General features: G+C 49.1%; 1 protein-coding gene across 5 annotated transcripts in view; it reads right to left on the bottom strand.

The window, feature by feature from the left end:
- The window catches only part of LOC129842243 (lipoma-preferred partner homolog), a 650,654-nt gene that overhangs the window by 604,731 nt on the left and 27,690 nt on the right, over nt 1-18,233 (bottom strand). For 3 of the 5 annotated variants that reach the window (XM_055910711.1, XM_055910715.1, XM_055910712.1), the window contains one exon: nt 4,937-5,077. The exons of the other annotated variants lie outside the window; for them this stretch is intronic. The gene's annotated coding sequence lies outside the window, so the exon portion shown is untranslated. The remainder of the gene's footprint in view (nt 1-4,936; nt 5,078-18,233) is intronic. 5 annotated transcript variants of the gene reach the window in all.

Here is an 18,233-nt window from a genome sequence, read left to right on the forward strand (position 1 = left end):
GTCTCTAGGAGTAGGCCTATAGCTCTGCCAGTACGTACTGGGAGAGGGAGGGGGGAGAGTCTCTGTCTGTCTCTAGGAGTAGGCCTATAGCTCTGCCAGTACGTACTGGGAGAGGGAGGGGGGAGAGTCTCTGTCTGTCTCTAGGAGTAGGCCTATAGCCCTGCCAGTACGTACTGGGAGAGGGAGGGGGGAGAGTCTCTGTCTGTCTCTAGGAGTAGGCCTATAGCCCTGCCAGTACGTACTGGGAGAGGGAGGGGGGAGAGTCTCTGTCTGTCTCTAGGAGTAGGCCTATAGCCCTGCCAGTACGTACTGGGAGAGGGAGGGGGGAGAGTCTCTGTCTGTCTCTAGGAGTAGGCCTATAGCCCTGCCAGTACGTACTGGGAGAGGGAGGGGGGAGAGTCTCTGTCTGTCTCTAGGAGTAGGCCTATAGCCCTGCCAGTACGTACTGGGAGAGGGAGGGGGGAGAGTCTCTGTCTGTCTCTAGGAGTAGGCCTATAGCCCTGCCAGTACGTACTGGGAGAGGGAGGGGGGAGAGTCTCTGTCTGTCTCTAGGAGTAGGCCTATAGCTCTGCCAGTACGTACTGGGAGAGGGAGGGGGGAGAGTCTCTGTCTGTCTCTAGGAGTAGGCCTATAGCTCTGCCAGTACGTACTGGGAGAGGGAGGGGGGAGAGTCTCTGTCTGTCTCTAGGAGTAGGCCTATAGCCCTGCCAGTACGTACTGGGAGAGGGAGGGGGGAGAGTCTCTGTCTGTCTCTAGGAGTAGGCCTATAGCCCTGCCAGTACGTACTGGGAGAGGGAGGGGGGAGAGTCTCTGTCTGTCTCTAGGAGTAGGCCTATAGCTCTGCCAGTACGTACTGGGAGAGGGAGGGGGGAGAGTCTCTGTCTGTCTCTAGGAGTAGGCCTATAGCCCTGCCAGTACGTACTGGGAGAGGGAGGGGGGAGAGTCTCTGTCTGTCTCTAGGAGTAGGCCTATAGCCCTGTTAGTACGTACTGGGAGAGGGAGGGGGGAGAGTCTCTGTCTGTCTCTAGGAGTAGGCCTATAGCTCTGCCAGTACGTACTGGGAGAGGGAGGGGGGAGAGTCTCTGTCTGTCTCTAGGAGTAGGCCTATAGCCCTGCCAGTACGTACTGGGAGAGGGAGGGGGGAGAGTCTCTGTCTGTCTCTAGGAGTAGGCCTATAGCCCTGCCAGTACGTACTGGGAGAGGGAGGGGGGAGAGTCTCTGTCTGTCTCTAGGAGTAGGCCTATAGCCCTGCCAGTACGTACTGGGAGAGGGAGGGGGGAGAGTCTCTGTCTGTCTCTAGGAGTAGGCCTATAGCCCTGCCAGTACGTACTGGGAGAGGGAGGGGGGAGAGTCTCTGTCTGTCTCTAGGAGTAGGCCTATAGCCCTGCCAGTACGTACTGGGAGAGGGAGGGGGGAGAGTCTCTGTCTGTCTCTAGGAGTAGGCCTATAGCCCTGCCAGTACGTACTGGGAGAGGGAGGGGGGAGAGTCTCTGTCTGTCTCTAGGAGTAGGCCTATAGCCCTGCCAGTACGTACTGGGAGAGGGAGGGGGGAGAGTCTCTGTCTGTCTCTAGGAGTAGGCCTATAGCCCTGCCAGTACGTACTGGGAGAGGGAGGGGGGAGAGTCTCTGTCTGTCTCTAGGAGTAGGCCTATAGCCCTGCCAGTACGTACTGGGAGAGGGAGGGGGGAGAGTCTCTGTCTGTCTCTAGGAGTAGGCCTATAGCCCTGCCAGTACGTACTGGGAGAGGGAGGGGGGAGAGTCTCTGTCTGTCTCTAGGAGTAGGCCTATAGCCCTGCCAGTACGTACTGGGAGAGGGAGGGGGGAGAGTCTCTGTCTGTCTCTAGGAGTAGGCCTATAGCTCTGCCAGTACGTACTGGGAGAGGGAGGGGGGAGAGTCTCTGTCTGTCTCTAGGAGTAGGCCTATAGCCCTGCCAGTACGTACTGGGAGAGGGAGGGGGGAGAGTCTCTGTCTGTCTCTAGGAGTAGGCCTATAGCCCTGCCAGTACGTACTGGGAGAGGGAGGGGGGAGAGTCTCTGTCTGTCTCTAGGAGTAGGCCTATAGCTCTGCCAGTACGTACTGGGAGAGGGAGGGGGGAGAGTCTCTGTCTGTCTCTAGGAGTAGGCCTATAGCCCTGCCAGTACGTACTGGGAGAGGGAGGGGGGAGAGTCTCTGTCTGTCTCTAGGAGTAGGCCTATAGCCCTGCCAGTACGTACTGGGAGAGGGAGGGGGGAGAGTCTCTGTCTGTCTCTAGGAGTAGGCCTATAGCCCTGCCAGTACGTACTGGGAGAGGGAGGGGGGAGAGTCTCTGTCTGTCTCTAGGAGTAGGCCTATAGCCCTGCCAGTACGTACTGGGAGAGGGAGGGGGGAGAGTCTCTGTCTGTCTCTAGGAGTAGGCCTATAGCTCTGCCAGTACGTACTGGGAGAGGGAGGGGGGAGAGTCTCTGTCTGTCTCTAGGAGTAGGCCTATAGCCCTGCCAGTACGTACTGGGAGAGGGAGGGGGGAGAGTCTCTGTCTGTCTCTAGGAGTAGGCCTATAGCCCTGCCAGTACGTACTGGGAGAGGGAGGGGGGAGAGTCTCTGTCTGTCTCTAGGAGTAGGCCTATAGCTCTGCCAGTACGTACTGGGAGAGGGAGGGGGGAGAGTCTCTGTCTGTCTCTAGGAGTAGGCCTATAGCCCTGCCAGTACGTACTGGGAGAGGGAGGGGGGAGAGTCTCTGTCTGTCTCTAGGAGTAGGCCTATAGCCCTGTTAGTACGTACTGGGAGAGGGAGGGGGGAGAGTCTCTGTCTGTCTCTAGGAGTAGGCCTATAGCTCTGCCAGTACGTACTGGGAGAGGGAGGGGGGAGAGTCTCTGTCTGTCTCTAGGAGTAGGCCTATAGCCCTGCCAGTACGTACTGGGAGAGGGAGGGGGGAGAGTCTCTGTCTGTCTCTAGGAGTAGGCCTATAGCCCTGCCAGTACGTACTGGGAGAGGGAGGGGGGAGAGTCTCTGTCTGTCTCTAGGAGTAGGCCTATAGCTCTGCCAGTACGTACTGGGAGAGGGAGGGGGGAGAGTCTCTGTCTGTCTCTAGGAGTAGGCCTATAGCCCTGCCAGTACGTACTGGGAGAGGGAGGGGGGAGAGTCTCTGTCTGTCTCTAGGAGTAGGCCTATAGCCCTGCCAGTACGTACTGGGAGAGGGAGGGGGGAGAGTCTCTGTCTGTCTCTAGGAGTAGGCCTATAGCTCTGCCAGTACGTACTGGGAGAGGGAGGGGGGAGAGTCTCTGTCTGTCTCTAGGAGTAGGCCTATAGCCCTGCCAGTACGTACTGGGAGAGGGAGGGGGGAGAGTCTCTGTCTGTCTCTAGGAGTAGGCCTATAGCTCTGCCAGTACGTACTGGGAGAGGGAGGGCCTTCCTTCCTGCCAACTGGATGATTTGGGTCGGTAGGCAATTTCAGTCGTGGATCACTGGGGACTCTATGGAAATTAATCCCAAAAGTGAGTGAGGGAGTGAGTGAGTGAGTGAGTGAGTGACTGAGACAGACCACACACAGAAAGAGACAGACCTACAGACCACACACAGAGAGAGACAGACCTACAGACCACACACAGAGAGAGACAGAGAAGAGGACACATTCAGCGTAACAGTCTGCCTGGCCCTGCAGAACAGACTGAGTTTGAGGCTCAAATGGCACCCTATTCCCTATCTGGTGCACTTCTTTTGACCTGGGCCCATAACCACCCTATTCCCTATATAGTGCATTTCTTTTGACCTGGGCCCATTGGAAACAGGGTACCATTAGTGCACTTCTTTTGACCAGAGCCCTATTCCCTATATAGTGCAGTTCTTTTGATCTGGGCCCATTGGAAATAGGGTACCATTAGGGACAGAACCTGGAGGTAGCAGTTCTGATTGTATTGCTTTGTTATGGCATGTGAGGCTGTGGTGGTAATATCTTCCACAAACACATGTCTGCCCTGGTTCTCAAAGGCTGTGTTTACACAGCCAGCCAAATGTTGTTTCTTTTTTTTTTGACCAATCAGATGAGCTCTTCTGCCATGAGCTCTTCTGGGCAAAAGATCAGAATTGGTCTGCCCGTGTAAACGCAGTCAAAGATAGGCCTAAGAGGAAACAGCTACAAAATCCCTACCTTGAACAAGGAGAAAAGCTGCATTCGTGGTCTATTGATCACAAAACAACCCTTCATGTAACAGTATTGTGTTTTTCAAGTTCATGAAAAAGTATTTTCTTCGTAAAAACCCATGACAGATACAAGGCTAAAGTATTGTTGAGGATGCAATGCTGCAAAAGACTCAGGGATGATACAAATAACATCGGACAAATGATTCGTGCAGAACTTCACAAATACGTTAGATTTAAATCAACATCTTCTTACATAACTGGATAACCTTAAACGGTGAATTATATGACTAGTAACATTGGGTTACAAAGCCACTAATGTCCTTTACAAAATAAATACGTTAATATTCAACTGAACTGATAACGTTAAACTGTGAATTATAACCTTCTGCGACATCAATTCACTAATTTGTTCAATTATAGAAAATAAAGCTCTTCTGCAAAAAAATAAAAAAGTATATTTATTTCTTTTATTCTCTAAGTATACCTATTTCAGACTTTTCCACTTCATAATGAAATTGGGGAGTCAAACCAGTCCTAAGTTAAAAGAAAACGTAACAATGGATGAAGAATTACTGCTGAATGGAGTAATGGCGCCGGTGAGGAGGGCGAGAGCCTTGCCGGTTCCTGCTCGACCTCGCTTTTTATATGGCTTTTTATGGCAATTTTTTTCATTAATTATGACTTAGTCTGCTCTGAATATTCATGTTATAATTTCCTACCACCGACAAAACACTTCTGGTTCATGAATCAGGAGCTACACACTTCTCTTTCAGTCTCTCAGAGCTGGAATACAACATTCACTCCATTTGTTCCCCTTACCTGTTTGCTCTTGGCTGAGATGACCTAAGGGCAACACCGGCCACGAAGAAGAGGAAGGAAAGGGAAGACTCCAAGACGGGCTGAAAAGACGGGCTACACGGCCTCCTCTTTCTAGTATCCTGATGGTTTAATGTCCAATCCCTGAAACAGAAACTTTGTGAACTCAGAGGAAGGCTTCAATCGCAGAGGGACCAACCCCACTATATGCCAACAGAATTCACCTGTTATTATCACAGCTGTGTACAAGTAAACACTCAGCGAACTTTACAAGAATCCTCTCACCCGGAAGCAGAGTTTATTGTTGCGGGTGACTTTAACCAAGCCCGTCTAAAATATTATCAATATGTATCCTGCCCAACAACAAGATCCAGCGTGCTTGACCATGTACACACAAACATCTGTGACGCGGACACAGCCATCACCTGCCCCCACTTCAGCCAATCAGATCACATCTCTCTGTTCCTACTCTCCGCCTACAAGCAGCAACTCAGGAGGGCGCCACCAACACAGAGAATAGTGAGGAGCTGGACAGAGGAGGCAGACTCCATGCTGCAGGACTCTTTTGACAATACTGATTAGAATATGTTCAAAGATTAATCCACCCAGGGCTCATCCATCCACATTGAGGAATATACATCGTCATTCACAGGCTTCATTAGGAGATGTGTTGATGATGTTGATGATGTGGCCACAAGAAACTATCCGGACGTACTTCAACCAAAAACCCTGGGTAAACGGAGATATCCGTGCAATGCTAAGAGCCTGTACTGCATGCATTCAATGCAAGCAGAACGAACCCTGACGACTCGGTGACGTGCGACGCGTACAAGGCAAGCAGGTACCATACAGCCTCAAACTTGGATTGATGTTCCGACAACTCAGACTCACATCGCAAGTGGCAAAGACTACAGACTATCACAGACTACACGGGCAAATCCAGCTGTGTGGTGCCAACCGAAGCCTCCCGTTGTGCTCATCATGAAGTGCCCTCGCGAGGTTGGTCATGGCCTACATCAAGGTCAGCATGCCAGGCACACTCAAACTCACCTACCGCTCCAACAGATCCACGGAAGATGCCATTTCAAATCGCTATTCACACGTCACTAACACGTCACTAACACGGCGCTAACACGTCACTAACACATCACGCTAACACGTCACTAACACATCACGCTAACACGTCACTAACACGTCACTAACACGTCACTAACACGTCACGCTAACACGTCACGCTAACACGTCACGCTAACACGTCACGCTAACACGTCACGCTAACACGGCGCTAACACGGCGCTAACACGGCGCTAACACGTCGCGCTAACACGTCACGCTAACACGTCACGCTAACACGTCGCTAACACGTCGCTAACACGTCGCTAACACGTCACGCTAACACGGCGCTAACACGGCGCTAACACGGCGCTAACACGGCGCTAACACGGCGCTAACACGGCGCTAACACGGCGCTAACACGGCGCTAACACGGCGCTAACACGTCACTAACACGTCACTAACACGTCACTAACACGTCACCGAGGACTTGACATAGACCACCATCACATCAAGAGGGCACAATAGTGTCTCTACTTCCTAAAAGGCGGCTGTCGCCCGTGTCCTCTCCAAATACCATCGCTGCACCGTCGACAGCGTCCTGACCGGTAGCATCACGGCCTGGTACGGAACGTGCTCTGTCCACGACCACAAGGCCTACCAACAGGTGGGTGAAGACGGCCCTGTACATTACCGGGATCGTGCTCCCACCCATCCAGTGATGACAGGGGGTGTAGTGACGCCTACAGCAAATGGGGGTGCAACTCAATAGAAGAAATGTGCTAACGTTTTATACACTGTGTACATTCATGCTACACACACAATCATCACAACTGCTGCTACCAGACTGTTATTATCTTGCTCGGTTTATACACTGCCCCCACATCCCCCAATCCACACAAATATTGGACTATAAATTCTACCGTCCTGTACTATAGTGTATATTCTACTGTATTCAGACACTTTTCATTGTTCGTATTCTTATCTTTTATCATTTGTTGTTCTTGTATTGTCCAGACGGAACTTGTGAGCATTTCGCTGGACGATGTATACCACGTGCATCCCGGACATACCACTAATAAAACAACGTGCAACTTGAAACTGAAACTCTGCTAGAAATGGTCATTACCATTATTTTTACAACCCATAACACTTTGCTCCTGTAGTTAATACCCTGTGATTCTCCTCCTGTAGTTAATACCCTGATGATCCTCCTGTAGTTAATACCCTGTGATTCTCCACCTGTAGTTAATACCCTGATGATTCTCCTGTAGTTAATACCCTGTGATTCTCCACCTGTAGTTAATACCCTGATGATTCTCCTGTAGTTAATAACCTGATTCTTCTCTTGTAGTTAATACCCTGATGATTCTTCTCCTGTAGTTACTACCCTGTGATGATTCTCCTCCTGTAGTTAATACCCTGATGATTCTTCTCCTGTAGTTAATACCCTGATGATTCTCCTCCTGTAGTTAATACCCTGATGATTCTCCTCCTGTAGTTAATACCCTATGATTCTCCTGTAGTTAATACCCTGTGATGATTCTCCTGTAGTTAATAACCTGATGATTCTCCTCCTGTAGTTAATACCCTGATGATTCTCCTCCTGTAGTTAATACCCTGATGATTCTCCTCCTGTAGTTAATACCCTGATGATTCTCCTCCTGTAGTTACTACCCTGTGATGATTCTCCTCCTGTAGTTAATACCCTGATGATTCTCCTCCTGTAGTTACTACTCTGTGATGATTCTCCTCCTGTAGTTAATACCCTGATGATTCTCCTCCTGTAGTTACTACCCTGATGATTCTCCTCCTGTAGTTAATACCCTGATGATTCTCCTGTAGTTACTACCCTGTGATGATTCTCCTCCTGTAGGTACTACCCTGTGATGATTCTCCTCCTGTAGTTACTACCCTGTGATGATTCTCCTCCTGTAGTTACTACCCTGTGATGATTCTCCTCCTGTAGTTACTACCCTGTGATGATTCTCCTCCTGTAGTTACTACCCTGTGATGATTCTCCTCCTGTAGTTACTACCCTGTGATGATTCTCCTCCTGTAGTTACTACCCTGTGATGATTCTCCTCCTGTAGTTACTACCCTGTGATGATTCTCCTCCTGTAGTTACTACCCTGTGATGATTCTCCTCCTGTAGTTACTACCCTGTGATGATTCTCCTCCTGTAGTTACTACCCTGTGATGATTCTCCTCCTGTAGTTAATACCCTGATGATCCTCCTCCTGTAGTTACTACCCTGTGATGAATCTCCTCCTGTAGTTACTACCCTGTGATGATTCTCCTCCTGTAGTTAATACCCTGATGATCCTTCTCCTGTAGTTACTACCCTGTGATGAATCTCCTCCTGTAGTTACTACCCTGTGATGATTCTCCTCCTGTAGTTACTACCCTGTGATGAATCTCCTCCTGTAGTTACTACCCTTTGATGATTCTCCTCCTGTAGTTACTACCCTGTGATGATTCTCCTCCTGTAGTTACTACCCTGTGATTCTCCTCCTGTAGTTAATACCCTGATGATTCTCCTCCTGTAGTTAATACCCTGATGATTCTCCTCCTGTAGTTAATACCCTGTGATTCTCCTCCTGTAGGTAATACCCTGATGATTCTCCTGTAGTTAATACCCTGTGATGATTCTCCTGTAGTTAATAACCTGATGATTCTCCTCCTGTAGTTAATACCCTGATGATTCTCCTCCTGTAGTTAATACCCTGATGATTCTCCTCCTGTAGTTACTACCCTGTGATGATTCTCCTCCTGTAGTTAATACCCTGATGATTCTCCTCCTGTAGTTACTACTCTGTGATGATTCTCCTCCTGTAGTTAATACCCTGATGATTCTCCTCCTGTAGTTACTACCCTGATGATTCTCCTCCTGTAGTTAATACCCTGATGATTCTCCTCCTGTAGTTAATACCCTGATGATTCTCCTGTAGGTACTACCCTGTGATGATTCTCCTCCTGTAGTTACTACCCTGTGATGATTCTCCTCCTGTAGTTACTACCCTGTGATGATTCTCCTCCTGTAGTTACTACCCTGTGATGATTCTCCTCCTGTAGTTACTACCCTGTGATGATTCTCCTCCTGTAGTTACTACCCTGTGATGATTCTCCTCCTGTAGTTACTACCCTGTGATGATTCTCCTCCTGTAGTTACTACCCTGTGATGATTCTCCTCCTGTAGTTACTACCCTGTGATGATTCTCCTCCTGTAGTTACTACCCTGTGATGATTCTCCTCCTGTAGTTACTACCCTGTGATGATTCTCCTCCTGTAGTTAATACCCTGATGATCCTCCTCCTGTAGTTACTACCCTGTGATGAATCTCCTCCTGTAGTTACTACCCTGTGATGATTCTCCTCCTGTAGTTACTACCCTGTGATGAATCTCCTCCTGTAGTTACTACCCTTTGATGATTCTCCTCCTGTAGTTACTACCCTGTGATGATTCTCCTCCTGTAGTTACTACCCTGTGATTCTCCTCCTGTAGTTAATACCCTGATGATTCTCCTCCTGTAGTTAATACCCTGATGATTCTCCTCCTGTAGTTAATACCCTGTGATTCTCCTCCTGTAGTTAATACCCTGATGATTCTCCTGTAGTTAATACCCTGTGATGATTCTCCTGTAGTTAATAACCTGATGATTCTCCTCCTGTAGTTACTACCCTGTGATGATTCTCCTCCTGTAGTTAATACCCTGATGATTCTCCTCCTGTAGTTACTACTCTGTGATGATTCTCCTCCTGTAGTTAATACCCTGATGATTCTCCTCCTGTAGTTACTACCCTGATGATTCTCCTCCTGTAGTTAATACCCTGATGATTCTCCTCCTGTAGTTAATACCCTGATGATTCTCCTGTAGTTACTACCCTGTGATGATTCTCCTCCTGTAGGTACTACCCTGTGATGATTCTCCTCCTGTAGGTACTACCCTGTGATGATTCTCCTCCTGTAGTTACTACCCTGTGATGATTCTCCTCCTGTAGTTACTACCCTGTGATGATTCTCCTCCTGTAGTTACTACCCTGTGATGATTCTCCTCCTGTAGTTACTACCCTGTGATGATTCTGCTCCTGTAGTTACTACCCTGTGATGATTCTCCTCCTGTAGTTACTACCCTGTGATGATTCTCCTCCTGTAGTTACTACCCTGTGATGATTCTCCTCCTGTAGTTACTACCCTGTGATGATTCTCCTCCTGTAGTTAATACCCTGATGATCCTCCTCCTGTAGTTACTACCCTGTGATGAATCTCCTCCTGTAGTTACTACCCTGTGATGATTCTCCTCCTGTAGTTACTACCCTGTGATGATTCTCCTCCTGTAGTTACTACCCTGTGATGATTCTCCTCCTGTAGTTACTACCCTGTGATGATTCTCCTCCTGTAGTTACTACCCTGTGATGATTCTCCTCCTGTAGTTACTACCCTGTGATGATTCTCCTCCTGTAGTTAATACCCTGATGATCCTCCTCCTGTAGTTACTACCCTGTGATGAATCTCCTCCTGTAGTTACTACCCTGTGATGATAGTCCTCCTGTAGTTACTACCCTGTGATGATTCTCCTCCTGTAGTTACTACCCTTTGATGATTCTCCTCCTGTAGTTACTACCCTGTGATGATTATCCTCCTGTAGTTACTACCCTGTGATGATTCTCCTCCTGTAGTTACTACCCTGTGATGATTCTCCTCCTGTAGTTACTACCCTGTGATGATTATCCTCCTGTAGTTACTACCCTGTGATGATCCTCCTCCTGTAGTTAATACCTTGATTCTCCTCCTGTAGTTAATACCCTGATGATTCTCCTCCTGTAGTTAATACCCTGATGATTCTCCTCCTGTAGTTAATACCCTGATGATTCTCCTCCTGTAGTTAATACCCTGTGATGATTCTCCTGTAGTTAATACCTTGTGATGATTCTCCCCAGGCATTCCACCAGCCCACTTTCCTCCTTCATTGTGCAGTGTAATTAAGGCCAACACTTATCACTGGTTTTATAAAGAGGCTTTAAAAAACAATTCCTTCTATCAGAGACTTTCATAAAATGTTAACAGTTTGAATATGTAGTTAGAAATGCAGTATATCTTTCATTCTGGTATGTAGCCTCTGTCTAGGCTTTCTACGATACGATTTGCTCTCTGTCCCAAAATGTTGTTTCAGTCTGATCTTTTCTTTTCGTTTAAACTGTTATCGTGACTAAAATAACCAATAAGTAGGGATCTGATAGAAACAACAGTTTTGATTACGAGCCAAGTTGTGAAATACAGCACATTTTTCCATTCTGAAATGTTGGGTACAGATGTAGGATCTTAATTTGACCACCCTGTTGCAAAAGAACTCTCCTTTAATGGAACACATTTAAAACATGTAGTGTATTTGAGGTTTAAAAAAAGGCTTCTGAAGTCTGTAATTTCCACTTTGAAATTTCAGACCTGATTTTCCCTTTCAAAAATAAACGTATGGAGCCCTTCACAAATTTCCATGAACTATAATCCACATAATAATTCACATTTCCTGTTGCTGCAGGATCATTTTCCTGCTGTAGCAAACTGTCTCAAATTAAGATCCTACATCTGTATGTTCATCTAGTCTTTCTACGATTACATTTTCTTCACCAATAATGATATATTGTTTGTTTTTTTATGTTAGCTTGTCCACGATCCTACTGTTGACCAACATTGCTACAGAGGAATAATAACAGGCATTACAAGACCGGATAGAGAGAGGACGTGTTCCAAATGGCACCCTATTTAGTGCACTACCGCTGACCAGGGCTGGCACTCTATTCCCTAATTTAGTGCACTACTTTGGACCAGGACCCATAGGGAATAGGGTGAGGGTGTAATTTGGGAGGCACAACAGAAGCTTGGTGACAAGAGAGCATTAGCGAAGTATAAGCTATATTAAACGATTTGAAGCTTTAAAAAAAAAAAAAAAAAACGGACTGCTCTCTTACATTTACATTTACATTTAAGTCATTTAGCAGACGCTCTTATCCAGAGCGACTTACAAATTGGTGCATTCACCTTATGGCATCCGGTGGAACAGCCACTTTACAATAGTGCATCAGATCTTTTAAGGGGGGGGGGGGGGGGGGCAGAAGGATTGCTTTATCCTAGGTATTCCTTGAAGAGGTGGGGTTTCAGGTGTCTCCGGAAGGTGGTGATTGACTCCGCTGTCCTGGCGTCGTGAGGGAGTTTGTTCCACCATTGGGGGGCCAGAGCAGCGAACAGTTTTGACTGGGCTGAGCGGGAACTGTACTTCCTCAGTGGTAGGGAGGCGAGCAGGCCAGAGGTGGATGAACGCAGTGCCCTTGTTTGGGTGTAGGGCCTGATCAGAGCCTGAAGGTACTGAGGTGCCGTTCCCCTCACAGCTCCGTAGGCAAGCACCATGGTCTTGTAGCGGATGCGAGCTTCAACTGGAAGCCAGTGGAGAGAGCGGAGGAGCGGGGTGACGTGAGAGAACTTGGGAAGGTTGAACACCAGACGGGCTGCGGCGTTCTGGATGAGTTGTAGGGGTTTAATGGCACAGGCAGGGAGCCCAGCCAGCAGCGAGTTGCAGTAATCCAGACGGGAGATGACGAGTGCCTGGATTAGGACCTGCGCCGCTTCCTGTGTGAGGCAGGGTCGTACTCTGCGGATGTTGTAGAGCATGAACCTACAGGAACGGGCCACCGCCTTGATGTTGGTGGAGAACGACAGGGTGTTGTCCAGGATCACGCCAAGGTTCTTAGCGCTCTGGGAGGAGGACACAATGGAGTTGTCAACCGTGATGGCGAGATCATGGAACGGACAGTCCTTCCCCGGGAGGAAGAGCAGCTCCGTCTTGCCGAGGTTCAGCTTGAGGTGGTGATCCGTCATCCACACTGATATGTCTGCCAGACATGCAGAGATGCGATTCGCCACCTGGTCATCAGAAGGGGGAAAGGAGAAGATTAATTGTGTGTCGTCTGCATAGCAATGATAGGAGAGACCATGTGAGGTTATGACAGAGCCAAGTGACTTGGTGTATAGCGAGAATAGGAGAGGGCCTAGAACAGAGCCCTGGGGGACACCAGTGGTGAGAGCGCGTGGTGAGGAGACAGATTCTCGCCACGCCACCTGGTAGGAGCGACCTGTCAGGTAGGACGCAATCCAAGCGTGGGCCGCGCCGGAGATGCCCAACTCGGAGAGGGTGGAGAGGAGGATCTGATGGTTCACAGTATCGAAGGCAGCCGATAGGTCTAGAAGGATGAGAGCAGAGGAGAGAGAGTTAGCTTTAGCAGTGCGGAGCGCCTCCGTGATACAGAGAAGAGCAGTCTCAGTTGAGTGACTAGTCTTGAAACCTGACTGATTTGGATCAAGAAGGTCATTCTGAGAGAGATAGCAGGAGAGCTGGCCAAGGACGGCACGTTCAAGAGTTTTGGAGAGAAAAGAAAGAAGGGATACTGGTCTGTAGTTGTTGACATCGGAGGGATCGAGTGTAGGTTTTTTCAGAAGGGGTGCAACTCTCGCTCTCTTGAAGACGGAAGGGACGTAGCCAGCGGTCAAGGATGAGTTGATGAGCGAGGTGAGGTAAGGTAGAAGGTCTCCGGAAATGGTCTGGAGAAGAGAGGAGGGGATAGGGTCAAGCGGGCAGGTTGTTGGGCGGCCGGCCGTCACAAGACGCGAGATTTCATCTGGAGAGAGAGGGGAGAAAGAGGTCAAAGCACAGGGTTGGGCAGTGTGAGCAGAACCAGCGGTGTCGTTTGACTTAGCGAACGAGGATCGGATGTCGTCGACCTTCTTTTCAAAATGGTTGACGAAGTCGTCTGCAGAGAGGGAGGAGGGGGGGGGAGGGGGAGGAGGATTCAGGAGGGAGGAGAAGGTGGCAAAGAGCTTCCTAGGGTTAGAGGCAGATGCTTGGAATTTAGAGTGGTAGAAAGTGGCTTTAGCAGCAGAGACAGAAGAGGAAAATGTAGAGAGGAGGGAGTGAAAGGATGCCAGGTCCGCAGGGAGGCGAGTATTCCTCCATTTCCGCTCGGCTGCCCGGAGCCCTGTTCTGTGAGCTCGCAATGAGTCGTCGAGCCACGGAGCGGGAGGGGAGGACCGAGCCGGCCTGGAGGATAGGGGACATAGAGAGTCAAAGGATGCAGAAAGGGAGGAGAGGAGGGTTGAGGAGGCAGAATCAGGAGATAGGTTGGAGAAGGTTTGGGCAGAGGGAAGAGATGATAGGATGGAAGAGGAGAGAGTAGCGGGGGAGAGAGAGCGGAGGTTGGGACGGCGCGATACCATCCGAGTAGGGGCAGTGTGGGAAGTGTTGGATGAGAGCGAGAGGGAGAAGGATACAAGGTAGTGGTCGGAGACTTGGAGGGGAGTTGCAATGAGGTTAGTGGAAGAACAGCATCTAGTAAAGATGAGGTCAAGCGTATTGCCTGCCTTGTGAGTAGGGGGGGAAGGTGAGAGGGTGAGGTCAAAAGAGGAGAGGAGTGGAAAGAAGGAGGCAGAGAGGAATGAGTCAAAGGTAGACATGGGGAGGTTAAAGTCACCCAGAACTGTGAGAGGTGAGCCGTCCTCAGGAAAGGAGCTTATCAAGGCATCAAGCTCATTGATGAACTCTCCAAGGGAACCTGGAGGGCGATAAATGATAAGGATGTTAAGCTTGAAAGGGCTGGTAACTGTGACAGCATGGAATTCAAAGGAGGCGATAGACAGATGGGTAAGGGGAGAAAGAGAGAATGACCACTTGGGAGAGATGAGGATCCCGGTGCCACCACCCCGCTGACCAGAAGGTCTCGGGGTGTGCGAGAACACGTGGGCAGACGAAGAGAGAGCAGTAGGAGTAGCAGTGTTATCTGTGGTGAGCCATGTTTCCGTCAGTGCCAGGAAGTCGAGGGACTGGAGGGACGCATAGGCTGAGATGAGCTCTGCCTTGTTGGCCGCAGATCGGCAGTTCCAGAGGCTACCGGAGACCTGGAACTCCACGTGGGTCGTGCGGGCTGGGACCACCAGGTTAGGGTGGGCGCGGCCACGCGGTGTGAAGCGTTTGTATGGTCTGTGCAGAGAGGAGAGAACAGGGATAGACAGACACATGGTTGACAGGCTACAGAAGAGGCTACGCTAATGCAAAGGAGATTAGAATGACAAGTGGGCTACACGTCTCGAATGTTCAGAAAGTTAAGCTTACGTTGCAAAAAATAAGAATAACATACAAGATCTTATTGACTAAAATGATATAGTGCTGCTGGGTGGTGAAGTAGCCTGGCTAGCAGTGGCTACGTTGTTGAAAGTGAAGCTGGCTAGGTAACCTCGACAATTTCACTAAATTTCTCTAAACTACACAATTATCATGGATACAAGGACAGGAAAGACAACTAGCTAACACTACGCTAATCAAGTCGTTCCGTTGAAATGTAAGTTTCTACAGTGCTGCTATTCGGTAGAAGTTGGCTAGCTAGCAGTGTTGGCTAGGTAGGAGGACGGCAGCGCGGCAGGCGAAAAATAGCTGGCTAGCTAACCGATAATTACTCAAAGCTACACAATTATCTTAGATAAAAAGATAGCAAAGAAAACTATGTAGCTAGCTAACACTACACAAGTCAAGTCGTTCCGTTGTAATGTAATCGTTTCTACAGTGCTGCTAATCGGTGGCTAGCTGGCTAGCTAGCAGGGTTGACTACGTTACGTTAGGGCGAGAATACCTGGCTAGCGAACCTCAGCGAACCTTGATAACTACACAATTATCACCGATACAAAGACGGCTATGTAGCCAGCTAAGTAGCTAGCTAAGATCGAACAAATACAAATCAAAGATAGCAAAGACAACTGTGTAGTCAGCCAACACTACACTGATCAAGTCGTTCCGTTGTAATGCACTCGTTTCTACAATGCTGCTATTCGGTGGGAAGCTGGCTAGCTAGCAGTGTTTGGCTACGTTGCGTTACGTTAGGGCGAAAATAGCTGGCTGGCGAACCTCAATAACTACACAATTATGTTTGATGCAAAGACGGCTATGTAGCTAGCTAAGATCAAACAAATCAAACCGTTGTACTGTAGTGAAAATGAAAATCAGACCGTTGTACTATAATGAAATGTAATGAAAAGTTTATACTACTATTCGGTAGACGGTGGACGTTTGCTAGCTGCTGGGCAGATAGCAGTGTGGACTACGATAGACGACGGAATACGATAATTACGCAATTATCTTTTATACACAGACGGCTAAGTAGCTAGCTAAGAAGAAATTGCTAAGGTTAGACAAATTAACCGTTGTACTATAATGAAATGTAATGAAAATGAAATGAAAATTTATACTACCTGCAGAGCGAATGCAAATGCGACCGCTCGCTCCAAACCGGATGTTACCTCTCTCCAGCTCCTCCACCTTGTTTCTATGGAGCTGCAGCAACCTCCTGCTGTGGCTTCTCACCACTACACACATTTTTACAAATGATCTTCTACATATTATTGTAGAACTAATCTTTTTTTCTTCATATGAAAATCACCTCAATGCCCCCCCCCCCTCGACCGTGATCGGCTTTAGCTCCTAAAGAATAAACCGTTAAAAAAGCACAGCGATATATATCACGCGTCCTCCTCTTCCTCAGTAACACTTAGATAGACCCTCTGCTAAGGTCACAGTCCTCAAATTGTAGAACTGTCAATGTTTTGTGTTTTTTTGCCATATTGACCACCTAAAAAGCACAAGTTGACGCACATCCAAACGACCTCACCCAGACCAACGTGTACGGCAGCGTGTGGGACAGCGGTTTGTTAGCAGTAGGGCTTTCCCTCGGATCACTGTAGACTGTTGTTAACACAGTAGGGCTTTCCCCTCTGATCCCTGTAGACTGTGTTAGCTGTAGGGCTTTCCCCTAGGATCCCCGTAGACTGTGTTAGCAGTAGGGCTTTCCCCTCGGAACCCCGTAGACTGTTGTTAACACAGTAGGGCTTTCCCCTCTGATCCCCGTAGACTGTGTTAGCAGTAGGGCTTTCCCCTCGGATCCCTGTAGACTGTGTTAGCAGTAGGGCTTTCCCTCGGATCACTGTAGACTGTTGTTAACACAGTAGGGCTTTCCCCTCTGATCCCTGTAGACTGTGTTAGCTGTAGGGCTTTCCCCTAGGATCCCCGTAGACTGTGTTAGCAGTAGGGCTTTCCCCTAGGATCCCCGTAGACTGTGTTAGCAGTAGGGCTTTCCCCTCGGAACCCCGTAGACTGTTGTTAACACAGTAGGGCTTTCCCCTCTGATCCCCGTAGACTGTGTTAGCAGTAGGGCTTTCCCCTCGGATCCCTGTAGACTGTGTTAGCAGTAGGGCTTTCCCCTCGGATCCCTGTAGACTGTTGTTAGCAGTAGGGCTTTCCCCTTGGATCCCCGTAGACTGTGTTAGCAGTAGGGCTTTCCCCTTGGATCCCCGTAGACTGTGTTAGCAGTAGGGCTTTCCCCTCGGAACCCCGTAGACTGTTGTTAGCAGTAGGGCTTTCCCCTCGGATCCCTGTAGACTGTTGTTAACAGTAGGGCTTTCCCCTTGGATCCCCGTAGACTGTGTTAGCAGTAGGGCTTTCCCCTCGGAACCCCGTAGACTGTTGTTAGCAGTAGGGCTTTCCCCTCGGATCCCCGTAGACTGTGTTAGCAGTAGGGCTTTCCCCTCGGATCCCTGTAGACTGTGTTAGCAGTAGGGCTTTCCCCTCGGATCCCTGTTGACTGTTGTTAGCGGTAGGGCTTTCCCCTCGGATCCCCGTAGACTGTGTTAGCGGTAGGGCTTTCCCCTCGGATCCCCGTAGACTGTGTTAGCAGTAGGGCTTTCCCCTCGGATCTCCGTAGACTGTGTTAGCAGTAGGGCTTTCCCCTCGGATCCATGTAGACTGTGTTGTTAGCAGTAGGGCTTTCCCCTCGGATCCCGTAGACTGTGTTAGCAGTAGGGCTTTCCCCTCGGATCCCCGTAGACTGTGTTAGCAGTAGGGCTTTCCCCTCGGATCCCCGTAGACTGTGTTAGCAGTAGGGCTTTCCCCTCGGATCCCCGTAGACTGTGTTAGCAGTAGGGCTTTCCCCTCGGATCCCTGTAGACTGTGTTAGCAGTAGGGCTTTCCCCTCGGATCCCCGTAGACTGTGTTAGCAGTAGGGCTTTCCCCTCGGATCCCCGTAGACTGTGTTAGCAGTAGGGCTTTCCCTCGGATCCCTGTAGACTGTGTTGTTAGCAGTAGGGCTTTCCCCTCTGATCCCCGTAGACTGTGTTAGCAGTAGGGCTTTCCCCTCGGATCCCTGTAGACTGTGTTAGC

This window comes from Salvelinus fontinalis, unplaced genomic scaffold (assembly GCF_029448725.1).
Source record: "Salvelinus fontinalis isolate EN_2023a unplaced genomic scaffold, ASM2944872v1 scaffold_0025, whole genome shotgun sequence".
In the NCBI taxonomy this organism is placed as follows: domain Eukaryota; kingdom Metazoa; phylum Chordata; class Actinopteri; order Salmoniformes; family Salmonidae; genus Salvelinus; species Salvelinus fontinalis.